The sequence below is a fragment of the Corvus hawaiiensis genome, chromosome 6 (genome assembly GCF_020740725.1).
Source record: "Corvus hawaiiensis isolate bCorHaw1 chromosome 6, bCorHaw1.pri.cur, whole genome shotgun sequence".
NCBI lineage: Eukaryota > Metazoa > Chordata > Aves > Passeriformes > Corvidae > Corvus > Corvus hawaiiensis.
In genome coordinates, this window is record NC_063218.1 from 26,619,777 (window position 1) to 26,636,205 (window position 16,429).

The 16,429-nt window shown below is 36.2% G+C and overlaps 1 protein-coding gene across 6 annotated transcripts in view; it reads right to left on the bottom strand.

The window, feature by feature from the left end:
- The window catches only part of NPAS3 (neuronal PAS domain protein 3), a 605,283-nt gene that overhangs the window by 182,513 nt on the left and 406,341 nt on the right, over positions 1-16,429 (bottom strand). The window lies entirely within an intron of this gene.

Genomic DNA, 16,429 nt, shown 5'->3' on the forward strand with positions numbered 1-16,429 from the left:
CAAAAGGAGAAAATAAAATCCTGCCATCACTCAAACCACTATGGACCTCAATAATTTGTAAATTAATTGAGGATTACACCCACATGCACACGCATGCATGCATACACTCACACACCATTTTCCTTTTGTGAGACAACAAAGCCAATCAGCAGATTACTGTCAAATATGTTTACAGCTTAGGTCTCTAGAAATGCTATGAATTTCATCCCTTTGGTGTAAAAGTCTAGATCAGATTTTACTTTGACAAGTGCAAGTCTTTGGATGTGGTTTCCATTGCAACTGCAAAAATCAAAATACAGCTACAGTGATTAATGCATACCTTTTGAAATATGAGTGCAGTTAATAAACAAAGGACTATATTCTAAACTGACAGAGTAAATCACTGCACATCAAGAAGGGAGTACATCTCTATGAATAAGAGGAAAATTTCGCTAGGAAGAAACTACTTTCATGCACTACTCATTTCTTTACCTTTCTGCCTTTTATGAGGGTGACTATTGGCAAACGATCTTTGACTATTGCAAAAGTAAAATCACAGAATTCCAGAAATTAAGAATGTTGTAACAGCTCAGAAAATACAAAACAGCCCAAATGTTGGGAGGAACAAGGAACAATCCCCAAAATCCCATCCCAAATATCCCCTTGTGATAAAAGAACATGTAAAGGAAATTTTAACTGTACCATTTGAGAGATCAGCCTAGTTTTGGAAGGAAAAAGCACATAAATTTGATCATGATACATGATGACAAAATCATCTGATCACTCCTTTCAAATACACAACAGTGATTTCTGAGGGGTTTTAATATTTTTATTCTTCTGCTTCTTGACTAATTTCTTGTCAGAAAGAAATTGTTTCTGCTAGTCAGAAGCTGTCTTTGGCAAAAGTTCACCCCTCTCTGATGTAGTAGGTGGTGGAATTAGTTCAAAAATCAGAGTTTTCTAGAAATAATAGACCACATATTGGAATACAAAGCCTCACTAAAGACACGGCATTAAAGAAAGACTCTAATTTATATTTATGAATTAATAAAAATGTAAATCTGCATAGATTTCCTTCATGTAAAAACATTTATATTATGCAAGTAATTTACGGCCACTTATAAATCATCATCATCATTTCTTTTTCAAATTATTAACATCACTTCCTTGAATTTTTAACATCATTAACAGGCAGAAAATTTGGAACAGTGAAGTTCAAACTTAGAACCATACCAGGACAATCAAAACCTTTGCACATCTGATCTCTCCCACTATGTACAATCTCTTACTCAGAAAAGTAAATCTTTAAAGGTCTTCGTTAAAGTATTTCTGATTCTCTGCTCCGTGCTCCTTTGAGGAAACTGGTTTAAACCTCTGTTACACTGAGAAGCATGACACTGTCTCCCCAGCCACCTGTATAGAACTCCATTGTCCACAAACAACAAGAAGTTGTCACACTGCCTCAGACTGATGGCCTACCTGCAGCAGTCAGTTTCCCTGTGTCAGTATGCATAGAGGTGCTTCACAACAGTGTTTGGAATATCCATACGGGTAATGACAAGCCTACCAGAGGTTTCTTACTAGCCTGTTCTTAGTAGTTGGCATGGCTGTGTTATCTTCCTTAGAATTTTTTTTTAATCTTGTTATATTCTTGGCTCAATGATATCTTGAGGAAAGATGTTTCATAGGTTATTTGTGTATCCTATAAAAAAACTTTCCTCTTAGTTTCTTATATAGCCAGGCTTTTTGTGTGGTCCCCTTGCTCTGTTTCTTGAGAACGACATACAGCTTAGGCATATTTATGATCTGCTTAGCACACTGCATTAGTGTGTAATTATCTGGCATATCTGGACAAAGTTTTGTAAGAATTCTCTGAGTCAATGATGGTTTTTCTGCTTCTTTTATACACATCATCTTATTCAGGAATTCAGGCTTAATAAAAAAAAAGTTTGAAGAAACCTTTGAGTACTGATTAGGCAGAAATGTTTCACTCAGTATAGTTTTGAAATTGGCTGAAACCAGTTTTGCTGGAAAAAATAGAAACAAATAAAACTATCTCTAGTCAACATAGGTGTACAAAGAAATTTCAACCTCCTTGGCTAAAGTTTGAAAGTTATCAGCAACTGGAAGGGTGTTGAAGTGAGGAGTGTTAGTCATCCTAAGCACTTGCTACTTTTCCATGCCATTAACTCTGATTCTCTCCTTTCATTTAAATAGCTTTATTTATTTAGTCTTTTCTTCTCTTTCTTTCTGGGAGACTACTCCTTACTTTTGCCCCCAAGTTTTACAAGGTAGGTAACTGAGGAGGCACCACTGAAGGACTGGCAGGGCCAGTGCAGCATACCAACACCTTTGGATGTGATTAGCCCCTTCCTGTGCCATAAAATTTGTTCATTAAGCCAACTGAGACTACTAAGTCATGGTCAGTCATTCTTTCTCCATTTCTTTTCCCACCTCTCTGAAGTTAGGCTGATGTGCAACTACTGACCAAATTCAGCATTTTGTTCAGAAGAGCAAAATCAGAAAGTTTATTTAGTTGTATTTTGAAAGAGCCACTGATTAACAGCTAATGGACACCTAACTATTTCTGTGTCCAAAATACAAAGACATTACAACAAAAGCTCCAAGTACTAAGCTCGAGTCCCAATACCTAAGTAAAAATGACAATAAAAATAGGAGGAGAAATAGCCACCTTCCAATGCAAGGCAGTTCCTCCCACCAGTCTAAAAGGGCTGAGACGGACCACTTTTGTGACAATGTTGTTGTTCCTTTTACAGGTCAAACAGTAGTTCTGAAGGACTGTCTCATTCGTTATTCATAGGTATTATTTATGAATATTTATTATTTAAGTAATGCGTGTTGAAATTTTTCAATTTTTCATAAAGCGTACGTCCTTTGTGCATGCCAAGAGAGCAGCAGACCTCAGAGAAGGTGCAAGGCAACATAACACAGGTTATGTTATATACTGGAGAAGAGTATGTGATACCATTGTATACTGCAAATTCACAAACAATTTTGTTTTAATGAGAAATATCTGGAAGTATGATTTGTATTACCTATGTATAACTAAGGACAAAACAAATGAGAGAAAGGTAGTGGATTTAGTCAGCTTTAAAATATCTCTTTTAAAAGGAACACCACAGTGCTTTCCACACAGAATTTCTGAACAGTTCCAATGTAGTTCAAAGGCAGATAAAATTTCTGTCCTGGACCTTCTAGAGTTAACTATAATATAAAAATAGGGCCTGAAAAGGTAACTGGGTTTTCATAATGTCCTATTTTCATTGAAGGAGAGACCACGAATATAAGGAAAATTTTCTTGACTTAATTCCTCTTTTTTTTTTAAAGTAAATGAAGTTGACTGTCATAAACCCAGTCCTATCTCATCTAGCTGAGAAAGGGTCAGGGTGACCCCAAATGCCAATTTTGAGCACAATCCAATTTAAGGTAGACTGGCAACTTCTTGTTTAAAACTACTCTTACTGGTTTTATGCAAAATGTGATTAAAGCTGAAGCTCTCTATTACTTTTGATTTCAGAAAACCATTATGTATTATGCTGTTTCAATCACCACAGGCTACTTTTTAATTTATTTTTTTTTAACTGCCCCACTGTTTTCAACAGGCGCCAATTAAGATTCTGGGGTCAAAGGGTTAATTACATCTTCTTACCCACTATGTAGAATTTTCTGATTATTAACCAAGGTTGGATTAAGATGAAAAAGAACCGACACAAATGTTAATGCTTGCCCCTCCTCAAGAAGATTTATCATAATACCATGCTGAAATCTATATGCTCTCTTCAAAGCTGTTAAAGAATGAAATCTTGGAGGGAACACTAAAATAAATGCTTTAAAGACATGCAAGTATCTGATTTATTGAGCCAGTTTTCTTATTCCTGAAAACTGTTCTAAATTAGACAGGCAGGACTGATACAAGTTTTTCTTTGTCACATATGAGCAAGTCAATGTGGTAGACACGAAGGAAGTGAGACTCAGGCTTAAAAGTCACTAGCTGCAGCCCCTCAGAACAATAATGCAAATTATTATAATTTATATCCTCTGACATCAGAATAATACAAAAATGTAAAGCACAGGTTTTTATCCCAAAATACTCACTGCCTTTTACAGTATTTGAAGCATAGTGAGGTTATTTCCTTTCAGGATATGAAACCCACTGTACCACTTTGACCGAATATGCACTTATGTATAATGCATCATAGTAAATGGATTTATATTTGTCAGAGGAATTTTGTCCCAGCCATTTTTGCATATTCCCTCTACAGGCAAATTTAATTCACTGGAGTCTTACTACAGTGTCCTTCTGGAGAATATCCTCATATTTCACACTATCCATGAAGTCCCTAATTCTTTCTAGTGTGTTCCAATGCTTCAAAAAACCCTGTTACCCCAACCTAAACTCCAGTTAGAGTGAAGAATTACCAGTAGGCTAGGTTATTTTAATGACAGATTATTTTAAACTAAGCCTTCACCATCTGTTCCACCCCCTAATTATGAATGCAAAAAGGACATATTTCACAATTACATCAGTAAAAAGTAAGATATACATGATTTAAATGCATGCATGTGTTCTTTGTCCAATGCAGCATGCATCTGTGATGCTTTTCTCATCATTCAGACTCTGCTCAGGAGTTAGGGGCTGGGGAAGGGAATACTCCCCCTGATAAAACAGATTAATTGATATACTAAACTTTTCCTGGGAAACAGATCATCTTAATTAGAATTTTTCACTCTTATGACATAGTGATATTATAATTGGAGCTGAGCATTTATTTAAGGACAAAGCCTGTCACCAATTAGACATACAAAATCCACAAGCAACAAAAATATTTCACTCTTTTTTTAAAAGAGAGGAAGCATTGGATGCAATTGACATTTATGAAAATGTCTTATAATATACATATAATTGCATTATTTATTTATCTATCATGTTACAACATGGTTTAAAAAATATGATTTACAAAAGAAAGAAACAAACTAGTAAGTTTCATTTCAACATGGCAACCATTTTTGGGTGGGGGGTTAAAATGAAATAAAAGGCATAAACAATGGCTAACAGAAATCTGGCCTCAGTACCCATCTTCTGTGCTCTCTTTATTAAGATATCAGAGCAATATCCTCCAGCAACATTAACAAACATGCAAAAGCATAACTACTTAGGTGGAAAATCTGACCTTGGGCTTTCACAATTAAGTACTATGAGACAATCAGAGTATTGTGCTGGGAAATAGGATTTTACATGGGATATATTTGATACACATGAATAAAAATGAGCAACTGAAGTTTGATCATCTACTGACTCACAAAAATCTCTAAAAGCTTTATTTCTCCTCTTCCATCTTTTTAATCCCTTGCAAACAAACAAACCAAGCCCCAACAAACAAAGCAAAACAAAACAAAAAACCCACCCCCAAACAAAAGCCCAAATAAAATAAAAAGGCATATGACTTATGTCAGCCTTCCTTAGGCTAAAAGCTTTTTACCACTGAGCAAAAATCCCAACATAAAACACACAGAAATCCCTATTTTCAACTCTCATACAGCTGCCATTTTTTCAATCACAGTCCACCATAATGGTTATATGGCTACATGACCATAGATTCCTTGTGAATTAATGACACATACTTGGCAACAAGGCAACATGCATTTGGCACCAAAACAACTACAGTAAAAGAGATGAGGTAAGAGGACAAACTCAAAGGATGTGGTTAGCGCGGACTTTGATGCCAGCTTCCTAATTTGTCATTTTTGTGCTCTTTGCTCGTGTGGTCAGGATGCAATTCATGACAACAGAGGAGTGCCAAAAAATAAATTTGTCAATAGTAAGGAGGTCTGTTTTACAGCTCAAAGCCAAAAAATGAAGGAGGAGGAGTAAACTTTACTGATTTTCTTGATGCATCTTTCGCAGACTTACAGAGTAAGTATGTTTATATATCCAAAGCAGCAAAGAACTTGCAGTGGCAGTTTTACTACTTGATTAGAAAAAAGCATATGTTACTCCAGAACAGAAACATTGAAAAAATGGAGAGTGTAGAAGAGAAAGGTTTAGAGGCAAGAAAAATGTTTAAAGGTGGCAGTCAAGTTCTTAAGATGTACTCCTTGGACTGTTCACTGATAATAGATTGACAAGTATCAGAGCTAAGTTTGAGAATCACAGCAAGATTACAAATCTCTAAATGATGGATGTTCAAGAAAAAAATCTGAGATTAAGAGTTCGACAATTTTTGAGTACCAAAGAAATAAATGACTTTTAGAAATCTCTGCCCTGTAGATAGAAATATTATTTTTTTTTCTAGAAGGCCATTCTATATTACTTCAAAATCTCACACCATCCTGTGAAGTAATGTATTAAAGCACTGAACTTTTATCTTTATGATTTTTGATGAGTTCCTACCCTTTCATTATTTAGGATTCCAAGAGCTGCTAGTGCTGGTTTCAGACTCTTTGGACAGGAGACTGTGATGCCAAGAACTGCATGCCACGTAATGCAATCAAGTTTATTTATTTAGGATGAGACTTGTCGTACAGAGATTACATTATGTATCTCTTCCCCTGAGAAAGTGATCACTTCAGGACAGGATTAAGTGTACATCTATCTGTGGACTGCCTTTGCTTTGAATACATAGTGTTTGAATGTAAGTGTTTCCCACCCTTTGGTGGTACAAATATTACAATCTATTATGCATTTCTGCACTGAGAGGTGCTGGCGTGAGTAAAGGACTTGACAATGTATGTGCCTGCATAACATTTACTGAATAAGTGCCAAAAGCGAAAGATTAAGGTGATGTAGCAGCAGGAGCTAAGATACAAAGAGCTGGCAGAATGAGGGCTAGAGTTCCCAGACCTGCACCTCAGACCACACAGCAAGAGATTGTGGGAACCTGATCTAACCGGAACACTGTGCAAGTAGAAGCAAAACTGATTCTGGGAACAATGAGCATTTTTGTGAATGTTACTCTTTCCCAAGCTGCAAGTTTGAAGCACTTTTATGTTGTGTATGAATATTTCAGTTTATGTGAGCTCAATTCAAATTGATCTTATATTTGTTGTGTATTTGCATGTTTGGTTAGCTTTTCTGTTAATCTACACAACCTGACACTATGTGAAAGCAAACAGATAAAGGTAGCTTAATGTCAGTTGTCCAAAAACCTAGGTGAAAAAATTAAAAGGAAGAATTTTTTATAGAGAGTTAATTTCACTCTTAAAATATCACCTGTGCACTCCATCGGTACTCAGATGCTCTGGTGATTGATCCTGACAATTGGCTTGCTAGTTTGACCTCTATCCCAGGCCTGAATATGTGTTCTCACTTGCATCACACAATTTCATACATATGAAGCAGAGAGGCTCTGTTCAAGGAAGAAGAGGATGAGGGGCTTATGTTTAGCATATTTAATCTATTAGATGGCAATATATACAACAAAACCAGATATGAATGAGAAATTGAGTTGAGTTCTTTGACTAGCATATCATTCAGATTTATACTCTTCTTGAAAGAAGAACATCTTGAGAATACTTTTCAGACAATGGAATACAGATATAATAAGAACACAGAACATTAGGAACAAATCTGTAGTCTACCCAATCCAGTGCTGTTTCTAACTGTAACCCTTTAAGTTACATGGAAAAAAAAAATTAAAAACTGATGTTCTTATCTTCAGCCTCTTATTCCATGTTATAATGCGAAGAAGACAGAACCTGGTCCTAATTTGCTGAGAGTTCCTCCAGCTGTCATTAATCCTTGAACTAATGCAGGAGATGCGTTTGCTATACCCATTCTTTCTCCACCTATGAGAGTGTGGAGCAGTTCCACATGTGTTCCCTCTGAAGTCTTCCAGGATCCATAGACAGCTGGGCTAAATTAAAGCAGCCACTCTCTTTTCCACTAAAAACCAGTATGTAAAAGCCTCCAGAACTGTTACTGCCACTTGAATCCTTAATCTTGTGACTTGAATCCTTGAATCTGTACTGGCACAAATCAGAACATGTTAGTTACTATAAGCTGGGTCTATTGAGACATGGAAAGAAAAAAAAAAAAAAAAAAAAAAAAAAAGAGGAAAAAAGCCCACAAAACTATAACCCCTTGAGGTTTGTGTTCTGAGGTCGTTCTTGCAACTCTAAAGATTGTTTCCTCTACTCTGCATGTCTGTCTACCCTACTAGCAGCATTCAAATCCATGGTTAGTTTTTTAAAGATTTGACAGAGGTCTTAGAAAAATTCCTACAGGTTTAGAGAAAATAGATTTAAAATGGAAATGAGAGCCTGTGCAGCACTAAAAGCTGGATTATGAGTTTCTATAGCATTAGACATCATGGAACAGAGACCTTTCAAATGTCTTGATCACTGAAAAATACTCCGGTTACACTGTCTTAAGACACAAAAGTCAGTAGAAGACAGGATGCAAATCTCCAGAAAGCTGTGCTGTGCTATTCTGGTTCTCACAGAAGCTTTGGTTTCCATTCACTTAGCTGTGCAGGGAATACAGGAGTACTGCAAGTACATGGGACAAACAACTTTCTGAAACAATCAGAGACTTCATTAATAATAAAAATATTTCAAAATCTTCCCCTAAAATAATTATCCACTATATTTACATTCTTCACAGTAAAGTTGATATCTCCATGCTGGGTTGCTATACTTTGTGCAAGGGTTTTGAGCTTACAGTGCTTCAGTCCAGAAATACATTACACATAAAAGTGGGAAATGCACATTTATGTGAAAATCAATTATCCTGAGGGAACTGGAGGTCTGGTCCTGAATGAATGTGAGGAAATCAACTCAGTTTGCCACTACAAAACACTATTGCTGTGTTGACCTTCCACTTCTGTTTCACAGCTGGAATACGAGACCAGGTGAGAAGACAGCATGCAGGTTTGCCATCAACAGGACTCTAATCTCACCCTAGGCTATGAGGAAATACTGTGTTTCTCCCTTCCTCCCTCCCCCCCCTCCCTCCCTCTGTCTTTTCCCTTTTTTTTTTTTTTTTTTTTCTCCTGAGCTCACCTCTAATGCCTGTGTAGGTAAAGATAAGTATGGATTTTGCTGTTTACCAGCTCATTGCATAAATTCAAGCATATCAACAGCACAGAGCAGCCCTTCCAATGAAAAAGGTTTATATTATTTTAAAAATACAAGCTGATATATTACAGTGGCACCTCTGACTGCTGTGATAATTAAGGGTCTGTTTGTGCTTCCATAATAAAATCCTATTCTCTACTGTGGCGACTGGTGAGTTATGATTTTTCCAGAAGCCAGAAACACAAGGTTTCAACTAATAATATCTTTTTTCCTTTTAAAGACAGAAAATGTTCATCTGTACTTTTACACAGGGTTTTAGTGTGCAGCCAAATTATGATGCTATTCCCTCAAGGAGTGCCTTGGATCAGCTGCAGCATAAAGTATCAGTAACCTGCTCATCAAAGGGTGCTCAAGATTCCTTTGACACTGCAGAGTACAGTAGCTGTTGGTTGTGCCAATAATCTACAACACCACATTATCTAAAAAGCCCTGAATAAGTCTTGACATCACCAGTCCTAATGCTGTTTATTGCACTTGTCAACAATCTCTATGTCGTATCTCGTGTCCCAAGTAGGTACTGACATGATTGCTCTCCACTGTTACTATCTGATTCACTCCAATTTGTAAGAGACCTGAAGCTTACTCTTTCCCTAATATGACTGTGGTAAAAGTGCCTTCATCAATGAAAGTGATGAAAGAAAACTCCTCCTCTAGCCAAATGTTAGCACCATTCTCCTGTTATTCAGAATCACACAGAGAAGGCCAAGGAAACACTTCTAATTTCTTATTATGATGCTTTAAACATACAGTGTTTAAAGTGTGAGTGTAGCATCCCAGCTTTTCCTGATTTCATTGTGATATTTTTCTTTTTTCTGCTGCCATATATTTCTGGCTAAGCATTGCTGGAATAAAGTTCTCCCTCACAAGTTTTCTTCACCATTTCTGAATTCTGCAATGAAGTTATTATACCACCCAATGATATCATAAACTAGTATTAAAATTACTAAAGAAAAATCATATAATACAACAAAGTTCCATGTATTTGCAGTTGTGTCCTGTCTTCAGCACTGTCTTCTTCTAGACCCTAAGCAATCCCATACATATTTGCCTGATTTTCTTCATCTTTTCTCCGTCTTTTTCCCTTTCTTTAAATCACTGAAAAACTATGTTGAGCCAAAATCAAATAGAATCATAGAATCATAGAATGGCTTGGGCTGGAAGGGACCTTTAAAGGCCACCTATTTCTGACCTCCCTGAAATGAGCAGGGACATCAGTTAGATCGGGTTGCTCAGATCCCTGCCCAACCTGTGAATGTTTCCAGGGATGGGGCATCCATCACTTCTGTGGGCAACCTGTGCCAGTGTTTCATTGCCCTCATTGTAAAAAATTTCTTCCTTGTATCTACTCTGAATCTACCATCTTTTAGTTTAAAACTATTACTCCTTGCCCTATCAGACTGCACAGCCAGTGCTTTTTATGCTGCCATGTGAATGTCTTTGCAGTTCAGATTTTGTTCCATTACCATGCCCAAATGAACATGCTGCCTGACACACCACACAGAAAGCAGTATAGATAGACTTCTGCATGTAAATTTGCCATTTTAATTGGCAGCAACCCCTCCAACTTAAAATAAATAAATTTAAGTGGTCATGCTTTAATGAGTTCCGACATATATCTGAATTTCTTCAATCTGTTTTCAGTCACTATAGTGAAAAAGAAGTGGTGTTTTATCAGTCGTTCCCTGACTCTGGTTTGAAACCAGATGGGAAAGAGCAGAAGCACACACACACACAAGATAACTGCAACAGAAATATAACCAAATGTTTTCTACATCTGAGAAGACTGTTTGAGTTCTGACTAGGGTTTAAAACCTAAACAGTTTTTCAGCCTAGTTACAGTCCTCAGCAGGATTAAAAGCTTGCTAGAGGTGATTTGCTATCATACTTAAGACTGGGTTTATTTCTAAGTTAAAATTTTAATGGAAAATAAAATAAACACACCAGAGTGCTTAGAAATTCAGAACACTTTTTGACCCCTTAAAGATGGACATTAATGACGTATGAAACTTTAAATCATCCTTGTCTCAAACTGCAATATATCTTGCAATATATTCCTACCTAAACCTTGTTGGAATCAAATTCTCCCTTGCAGGCTTCTTGTGTCATTTCCCAATCCTTCAGTGAAGTTGCTCTGCCACCCACTGATATCACAAACTAGTAGTAATATCAATGAAAAAGTCATATAATCCAAAAAATTTAGAACTAGAATTTCCAATAGGGAATGAACAAGAAAAGAAAAAAATCTGAAAAAACCAGTTTTGGAAAGCAAACAGAAAGTACGTACATAATACAGCTATTTGAAATTAGTGTCCCAAATTTACATATCAAATTCTGCCTAGAGCCAACTCCTAAAAAATCTCTTACTCATGCTGAAACTATCCTCTTCTGAGGAATCACTCTTTTGACACTGAAACTTAATTCATTGCAGAATTAGTGTTTCCTAAACCACTCTTTAATAGCAACCTGAAACCAAACCAAACCTAAAGTCTTGATAAATTTGCAATATATTGCCTTTATTCCAAATAAAAGAGGCTTCAGATACCTTTTCAATATATTCAATAAGATGTGCAGATAGCTCTACAGGTCTACAGGCCTCAAAGTTAAAACAGATTAGATAAAAAAACTGAGTATAGGTTAAAATATGTGGAGGGCAAATCCCTTGCACACAGGTTAGAAAGCATTTCTGTGAATCTGTAAACTGAAAGATTTTTGTTATTTCTAAGAAAGACAGAAATTTAAGCTGTATAAACATTGTAAAATTTATTTGATTTGCAAAGCTACAAAGAAGAATTTAAATGCACAGAACACAAAGAAATCCCAGAAGTTAGGGTGAAACTTTGTCATGCAAAGGAAATTTCCAGAGACTAACTACTGATACAAAGTACAGACACTCTGGATTTGGACCAAAGCTGTACAAATCTATCAACATTTTGTGCCTCACATATGAACTTGTACTACTGTCTCTGACTTACAATAATTACAAATCTACAAATCTACAAGTCTACAAATAATAAGTAGTTGATTTCAAAAATAATGATTATCCAACTCCTTAAAAGCTCTTTCTCATCACACACTAAAATGTTATGCTTCTATACAAATGATATCATAAACTGCTGTTGCAAATACTACAGCTTCAAATCACATTTATTATTTGTAAATGCTTGTTGAACACAGCAGGTGGCAAAATGTTTTAGCATCATGAACAAATACATATGGTTGCTTGAGCCCCAATTTTAGAGTGGATAAACCTATTTTCTGGTCCTACATTTAATAGACTAGAAACAAGCAATATGCAGCTAAACTGTACATCTTCTGGCAATTCACTACTTCAAATGAACTTTCTCATATGAACTACTGTGCTTAAAAAAACTTAAAAGCAAATCACAGGTCTCACATATTCAATGACTGGCTCATCTGCAATATTTCCTTTTACAGTTTTCAAGGAGGATTATGGAAAAGAAAATACAAAGGTAAAAGCAAGTGTTATGTAGTCTAAAATCAATAGACAGAGAGAGGACATTAACCAAGAGGCTAATAAAAAGATGCTGCCCTAGACAGTAACATAAAGAGCATTGATATATTTTTCTCTTCAGAAATACTATTCCTTATGCCAATTTTCCCTTAGCACTGCAGTAGTTTCTCTGTGTATATACATGTCATCTTATTTTTTTGTCTTGTTCCAGTTTTATGTTTGCATTTTATTTTCTCATTTCCTTCCTGCTACTCCCCTGTTTCTCTTTACTGGCTTGATGTTTACACAGACCTTTACTAGAATTGCAGGGTTTGGAGAGATCCCATTTTTCTTCTTTGTTGTAATGCCCACAGTTTTTTTCCCAGAGAAAAGATAAGTTTACCCAGAAAATAAAAAGCTAATACAACCTTTTGCTCATCAACAAAGTATGTCTTGCTGTAGCCAGGAATAAGTTAATAAAACAGGGAAAAAGCTTAGTGGCTTAAAGAAAAAAAAACACACCTCCTTGGGGTTATGAACGAACAATGTTGTTTTTTCTTCCCAGCGTGCAAGGATTTAATTAAGTGATAACAGTCACCTTGGGGTGGCTGCACAAGGCAATAATATCTAGGTGAAGAAAAATGCTGAAGAGAGTTGAGTACAGTCAATTTATCTTCAGAGAAGGCAATAAATGAACAAAGCATAGGTATTTGGCTGATTGTTTTGGAATGTTTCCATTACTGATAAACATCAAAATAAAAGGACAAAGATTTGGTATTTTCAGTATCTGAAATGCATTAAATACAGAAAGCAATGAAAGAATAAATCACTATGAGGTCATATCCTAGAGTTCTAATTGCAAATGGTTTTGTAATTATTCAAGCTAAACATAGAACAAGGGAATTTTAATGTTGACATAAAAGATAGAAATACAGATGAGATGTATATTTATAGCAAACACAAAACAGTGTATGAATTTCACTCTGGAGAAAAAAAATGGTAAGTGTAGATGGAAAGAAGTGATATATATTACACGAATATATGCAACTTCGCAGCCAGCAACCCAAATTCAAGGATTTAAAAACATGTTTGTGGAAGCTCTTCAGGAAACAAGCAGCAAGCTCAATTATCTGTAAGCCTGTGTTCTGCCACCCCCATATGCAGAAAAAGAGATGCATGAGAGAGATACATGAAGCAGAGAAGAAAGACTACCAGGGAGAAACATTCTCCTTTACCACAAGGCTGCTAACAATTTGTTTTACATTACTTGCAACATAGGGTTTGAAAGGAATACACGGGCTGTCTTTAGGCAGTTTGATGTGTTCAAAGGGGTCTGAAAGCTATGTAACCAGTATTTCCAGTAACAGTATTTAGTATTCCAAAACTCAGCACAGCTCTCAGTACAGTTTTTAGCCAGCAGCATAACTGGCCAAATGGACGCAAATCGCGCTAATATGTAGATGGGAGAAACAGAACAAACACACCAATAATCTGGGGAATTCAACACATTCCTTTGTCCCTCTCAAGTCGGAAAATCTCATATTTTCTTTAGTTTTGTTACTTCTCCTGAATCTGTCTTCAGCAATGAGGGAATTGATCACTATTTCCTTGAGTTTACAACTGGTTTAAATACTCCTCACCCACACATGTCTGCATGAAGAGGATAAAACCTACAGACAATTGTTTTTTTAACTGTGTGGGTGGATACTCTTTCAAAGAGAAGAAATGTCAATAATGAATGGCTCACACAGCATCCTGAGAAAAAACCATAAAATATGCGTGTGTTTGTGAGACAATGTGAGAGCAGGACAGAGTTTGACTGAGAAACATCAATTTCTGAAAAACATAAAACATTTTCAATTTGAACAAAAAACCTTAGCACAAATGTCACTAAGTTGCCTCATTTTGACTTCCAGTGTATGTTCAGCTAAAGTATTTAAATAAACATTGCTTGTCAGGGCCTGGGTTTTTAAGGCCCCGTAAGTAAAATCTACACTAACAACTGGTCCCACAGCAGTTACTTTCCTTCTAAAAGCAATATGCCCTTTAAAAACACTCTATGAACTACAAACTTGCATTCATTTCTCACCTGTAGGAGGCTGAAGATTTATCACCTGCCTGACATTTGACTATTGCTTCAGCATCTCCTCCACTAATTCAGACTATTCACCTCTTTTGAGGTACTGAAGTGCCAGATCAAGCTCATGTCTCTGGGTCCTCCTTCCTACCTTCAGGCTTCAGAGCACTTCTCATGAATCCAGAGGACTAAAACCTTGGAGTCAGCTCCAGAATGCCTTGGAAAGACATGAATTTGATGGATTTGAGGGATGGAAAAGAGGAAGATTTGAAGGTCTAACAAAAATACTAGAAAAAACCCAATGATAGTGAATCTCACAATAGCAGGAACAAGCTAAAGCTCACTTGTAGGTATAGAAAACATAATGGAAAATGAGAAAATATAATATCTATAGAGAACATAATGAGGAAAAAAGGGGGACAGAACAGCAAGCACTGAAAAGAGAACAGAAGGACCAAAAATGTGCAAGAGAATGTAAGATGAGTTTAAGAGAAGATTAAAGAAAAAGAGGGAGAAAACTACTAAGTTGCACTTCTAGTAAATAATTTCACAGACTAAATGCCAAGCTGTTGCAGTCTTTTTTGACTATACAGTTATGGCATCCAGAAATTATCTGGTGCTTCAAAAAACCCACAGATAATATCATCTCCAGAGCAGGTTACATGGAAAGCGCACATATCAGGACAAATACAGGTTCAGCAATGTCTGAATCAAAGCGTAGATGAAGAAGGACGATTTCTTTTCTTCTGAAGGATCTTTCCCCAACTTTTAATGTTACTAACCTATTCTTGTCAGGGATAGCTTCTATTCCTTGCTTACAAAGACTAATACTGTGTCTGGAAAATGCTAGACTTCACAAAATGGTAAATTTTCCCACACTATCTTCTTGGACATACCTGCAGAACATTTTGTTCTTCCCCTTAGAAATTGCTTCAGACTCTCTGCAGCATTTAAAAAAAAAACTGCTCAAACTGTTTAGCTGTGTGAACCTGTTCAGAGTTGGCAGTCCAAGGCACAGCCTTGAAAAAAATGCTTGCATGCAAATCAAGAGAAAAAAATCTTACAGCGCTCTGCTCTTACAGTGGTCAACACTGGACAGCTGTCAGCAGAAAATACAAAGTCATTCAGCATGAAAATCTGCTGTCACAGAACAAACACTTTCCCCTTACAAAGATCTGAAGAAATACTACTATAGGAAGCACTTAGAAGTAATAAAAAAGAAAGGAGAACTGTTGTTATCTTGGGTAAGACAAGCTTTCCCATTTATGGTAATATCAGTCAAAGACATTTGGCACATGATGTATATATATGTATACATATCATCAATGCAGAAATTTATTGGAGTGTCAACTTTAGCTGAAGACATTCAACTACCATATTAACTTCTCCACATCATCACTGCTCATTCTTAAGGAGGCAGTATCAGAAAAGCCATACAACGTCAAAATGTCAGTGCATCTTGAGTGTACATTGTCATTCAATTCTATACTTGACCAATCAGCCAAACACCACATGTCTAATTTAGGACATTCAAAATTTATAGCAGTATACCTTTTTTTTCTTTCCTTCTAGAAACCTGTTTGTAGTCATAAAGAACAAAAAATATGTGTTTAAACTTGTCTATACCCACATCTTTCTCTGTGTGGGATCTAGATCTGTAAAGATCCACAGACCTGTTGAGTAATGCAAAAGAAATATCCCGGTGACTGTACTCATAAGGTTCCTTTTTTATACCACATATCCAGTATGTAACATTTATTATTTTTTATTAAAGTGAGCTTTACACTCTACCTTGATAAGAAACTTAGTGCATATAAACCATAGAT